Source organism: Leptodactylus fuscus, chromosome 7 (assembly GCF_031893055.1).
Source record: "Leptodactylus fuscus isolate aLepFus1 chromosome 7, aLepFus1.hap2, whole genome shotgun sequence".
NCBI lineage: Eukaryota > Metazoa > Chordata > Amphibia > Anura > Leptodactylidae > Leptodactylus > Leptodactylus fuscus.
The window spans coordinates 110602690-110608252 of NC_134271.1; positions in this window are offsets into that span (position 1 = coordinate 110602690).

Here is a 5563-nt window from a genome sequence, read left to right on the forward strand (position 1 = left end):
GAGGTTCTCTTTAACGCTCCGGAGCAGCCATGTTTGCCGACCCCCACCACTCTGACAATCCGCGACACCGCCCACCCATGTCAATACCCCTAGGAGGTCTAATAAATGCAAAAAAAAAAAGTAAAAAAAATATAAAAACGAATAAAAAGGATTAAAAATTCTAATCACCCCCCTTTCCCTAGAACACATATAAAAGTAGTTAAAAACTATGAAACACATACATGTTAGGTATCCCCGCGTCCGAAATCGCCCGCTCTACAAAGCTATACAAATATTTTTCCTGTTCGGTAAACGCCGTAACGGGAAAAATGGTCAAAAGTGCCAAACCGCCGTTTTTTCACTGTTTTGATTCTGATAAAAATTTTAATAAAAAGTGATCAAAGCAATAACATTTCCCGAAAATGGTAGAACTAAAAAGTACACCCGACCCCACAATAAAAGACGCCCTATACATCCCCGTACACGGACGTATAAAAAAGTTACGGCTGTCGGAATATGACGACTTTTCAAAAAAAAAAAATTTTTAACACAGTTTTGGATTTTTTTAAAGGGTCAAAAAGTAAATAAAAGCATATAAATTTGGTATCCCCGGCATCGTAACGAAACACAGAATACAGGGGACATGTCATTTTGGTTGCACAGTGAACGCTGTAAAACCAAAGCCCGTAAGAAAGTCGCAGAAATGCATTTTTTCGTCAAATCCACCCCATTCTGAATTTTTTCCCTGCTTCCCAGTACATTATATAGAATAAACAATGATGGCATCATAAGAAAAATTTGTCCCAGGAAAAATTAAGACCTTATATGACTCTGGGAGCAGAGAAATAAAAAAGTTATGGGGTTTAGAAGGAGGGGAGTCAAAAACGAAAAACGAAAATCAAAAAATGCCATCGGCGGGAAAGGGTTAACTTCAAATACTTCTGTCCCAAAGTCACTATGTACAGTTTCTCACAACACCGTATAGCAGCTCAAATACAAATTAACTTCAACACAAAAGTCTCACGTATTGTCTGAATTATAGCAAAAACAAGATACAAACTTACATTTCATATCCCATACCTTATACACACTACGAAAACCTTACCCGCGCCTGTATCTACCCACTTCTACAATCACCGCAGACGAAGTCGCGGGTACCAGCTAGTATATTATAATTGTGAAATGTTTGTGGGTTTGGATGTTTGGCGGTCAATCACGCAAAACCCGCTCCACCGATTTGGCTGAAATTTTCACAAACATAGTTACTACACAGGATTGCGCAATAGGCTACTTTTCGTCACAATAGCGCACATACGTTTTTCCCAGGACCCAAACAAAACCCAAACTCACATCACTATCTTTGCAATCTCACACACTTTGGACCATAGCAAGCCACAAAATTCATATTACCCTCTACAGCAGAGGTCAGCAACCCCTGGCACACGTGCCAAGAGTGGCACTCCTGCCATATTTCACTGGAACACCAGCAGCACAGGACCTGCAAGAGTTAAATGAAGTCGGAGCGTCCCTTCAGTGCTCTGCTAGAGCTGAGGCATAAGGACACTCCCCTTCTCTCACTGCCCTCCAATGAGAGGGGTGCAGGAAACCCAGGGGGTGGAGCTTAATCGCTCAGGTCTCTGCCTGCTATAGTGATAGCTCCTGCATCCTGCAAACGTTCCCGAGGAGAAGAGGAAGCTGCTAACAAAGTGAAGAAACACATAGGTCCCTTCCTGTAGTTCCTATTCTCATTAATGTCAGGCATTTGGGGTTATTAGTTTAGTGTTAGTAAGTCCATGTGCCTCACATTAATAGGAATAAACCCCATCATGTCCCTCATATTAACCCCTGTGTGCCCCATATAAAGGTTACTAATATGTAAGACATATGGAGGTACTAATAAAAGACCTCAATAATGAAGATACTTAATTATTACCTCCAAGTCTCTCACATATCAGTAACTCTTACACAAGGGTTAATGTGAAGGACATGATGGGTTACTAAACTGTCATTCACAGGGCCAGACTTTATGTTGCTTGCTCAAGAGTATCCTGTGCCCAAAACTTAAATGTACTGGCGGAAAATAACAAATCATACAATGTCGTATATCGAAGTATATTAACCTGAAATACCTCTGTCCCAAACACACTATGTACAGTTTCTCAGAACACCGTATAGCAGCTGAAATACAAATTACATTCAACACAAAAGTCTCATGTGCTCTCAGAATTACAGCAAAAACAAGATACAAAGTTACATTTTATATCCCACACCTTATACACACTACTAAACCAGCTAGTATATATATATATATATATATATATATATATATATATATATATATATATATACAGTCCTATGAAAAAGTTTGGGCACCCCTATTAATCTTAATCATTTTTAGTTCTAAATATTTTGGTATTTGCAACAGCCATTTCAGTTTGATATATCTAATAACTGATGGACACAGTAATATTTCAGGATTCAAAAGAGGTTTATTGTACTAACAGAAAATGTGCAATATGCATTAAACCAAAATTTGACCGGTGCAAAAGTATGGGCACCTCAACAGAAAAGTGACATTAATATTTAGTAGATCCTCCTTTTGCAAAGATAACAGCCTCTAGTCGCTTCCTGTAGCTTTTAATCAGTTCCTGGATCCTGGATAAAAGTATTTTGGACAAACAATTCAAGTTCAGTTAAGTTAGATGGTCGCCGAGCATGGACAGCCCGCTTCAAATCATCCCACAGATGTTCAATGATATTCAGGTCTGGGGACTGGGATGGCCATTCCAGAACATTGTAATTGTTCCTCTGCATGAATGCCTGAGGATTTGGAGCGGTGTTTTGGATCATTGCCTTGCTGAAATATCCATCCCCGGCGTAACTTCAACTTCGTCACTGATTCTTGAACATTATTCTCAAGAATCTGCTGATACTGAGTGGAATCCATGCGACTCTCAACTTTAACAAGATTCCCGATGCCGGCATTGGCCACACAGCCCCAAAGCATGATGGAACCTCCACCAAATTTTACAGTGGGTAGCATGTGTTTTTCTTGGAATGCTGTTTCTTTTTGGACGCCATGCATAACGCCTTTTTTTATAACCAAACAACTCAATTTTTGTTTCCAAAATGAAGCTGCCTTGTCCAAATGTGCTTTTTCATACCTCAGGCAACTCTATTTGTGGCGTACGTGCAGAAACGGCTTCTTTCTCATCACTCTCCCATACAGCTTCTATTTGTGCAAAGTGCGCTGTATAGTTGACCGATGCACAGTGACACCATCTGCAGCAAGATGATGCTGCAGCTCTTTGGAGGTGGTCTGTGGATTGTCCTTGACTCTTCTCACCATTCTTCTTCTCTGCCTTTCTGATATTTTTCTTGGCCTGCCACTTCTGGGCTTAACAAGAACTGTCCCTGTGGTCTTCCATTTCCTTACTATGTTCCTCACAGTGGAAACTGACAGGTTAAATCTCTGAGACAACGTTTTGTATCCTTCCCCTGAACAACTATGTTGAACAATCTTTGTTTTCAGATCATTTGAGAGCGGGCTGTCCATGTTCGGCGACCATCAAACTTAACTGAACTTGAATTGTTTTGTAGAAAGAAATGGTCCAAAATACCTTCATCCAGGATCCAGGAACTGATTAAAAGCTACAGGAAGCGACTAGAGGCTGTTATCTTTGCAAAAGGAGGATGTACTAAATATTAATGTCACTTTTCTGTTGAGGTGCCCATATTTTTGCACCGGTCAAATTTTGGTTTAATGCATATTGCGCATTTTCTGTTAGTACAATAAACCTCATTTCAATCCTGAAATATTACTGTGTCCATCAGTTATTAGATATATCAAACTGAAATGGCTGTTGCAAACACCAAAATATTTAGAACTAAAAATGATTAAGATTAATAGGGGTGCCCAAACTTTTTCATAGGACTTTTACCCGCGACTTCGTCCGCGGAACCCTGACCCCCTGCGGGACGCATCTGGAGCGGAGCGCAGGCTTGTTACTTTGTCTTGTGTCCGCAGCGGGCGCTTCCTACACCTGAGGGTCCATGGACCCTCGGGGCCAACCTTGCGGCCCGCTGGAACTGTTTACCTTCTCTCCTTCCTGGCGCCCGCAACCCCCCTTTCTCCCTACCCGCTTCCCCTTGGGGTTACTTCTTCCAGCTACCCCGTGCCCCTTTGTTCCCCAGGAACAGGCCCCCTTCCCCCCCTAACACCATGCCCCCTTCTTCCGTGTTACCTCCTCTGGGCCCCCTTTTTCCCCCTTCCTCATGCCGCCTGTCCCCGTGTTACCGACCCCGTGCGGCCCGCTGGAAGTGTTTACCTCCTCTCCTTCCTGGCAGCCGCCACCTCCTTTTCTCTATACCCGCTTCCCCTTGTGGTTACTCCTTCCACCTACCCCGTGCCCCTTTGCCCCCCAGGAACGTGCCCTCTTCCCCCCCTAGTACCCGCGACTTCCTTCGCGGCAGGGTTCCTGGTTTGCGCGACCCACCTTCAGCGCAGGCTGTGGCTCCCCCATGGTGTCCCTTTTGTAACCCCCCTTCTCCCTTTGTTTTTCCAGGCCCCCCCCCTCCGACCCCCTCTCTCTTCCGCGGCACCCCAGATTAACTTTGCCCCCCCTTTTTCATGCAGTCCCCCCCTCCTATGACCCCGCACCTGTGGGGCACCCCTTGTACCCCCAACACCCCCCCCCCTGTTCTGCGGCACCCCAGATTAACCTTCCCCCCCTTTTTTATGCATCCCCCCCCCATGGCCCCGCACCTGTGAGGCACTCCTTGTACCCCCAACACCCCCCCCCTGTTCTGCGGCACCCCAGATTAACCTTGCCCCCCCTTTTTCATGCAGTCCCCCCCTCCTATGACTCCGCACCTGTGAGGCACTCCTTGTACCCCCCCCCCCCCTGTTTAGCAGGCCCCCCTCCCTAAAATAGCCTAGTTCCACTGGCATGACATGTAGTGCCCTGGTGTGGAATGATGGTGTGCGAACGCAGACATAGTGTGGCTGAGCGCTAGATACCCGACTGACCTGCAGACTCTGTAGGCCGCAGGCGGTGCGGGACAGCAGGCTTTCTTGACATCGGCGCAGGCGAGCCTGTCCCTGTCCGCGGCAGCATAGGGTGATCTGGCGGCGAGCCCTGCATGTCTCCCTGGTGCACAGCCGTTACGGAGCGCACAGCAACGCCATGTTGGTTTGTTTGCTGTGCGCCCGATAGCTCCGCCCACACAGAGCAGCGCCAGCCAATGGGGTAAGCGGATGAAGGGCCTGGGATGACGTCATCTCAGGTCCTGAAGCTGAAGTGTCTGGGATGACATCTCTCAGGTCCTTGAGCGAACGCTGAATTGAGAATCACCGTCGGCGGACGTGAATTCCGGTGGAGTACGGGGATACGAAGTAGCCTATCGTTCAATCTGGGACCCAAGGTATGTATGTGTTAAATTTCAGGTAAATTTGTTTGCCTCTTTAGGCGTGATTGAGGAACAAACATCCAAACACACAAACATCCAAACACACATACTTTCACCTTTATAATATTATTAAGATATATATATATATCTCCTATTAATATTATAAAGGTGAAAG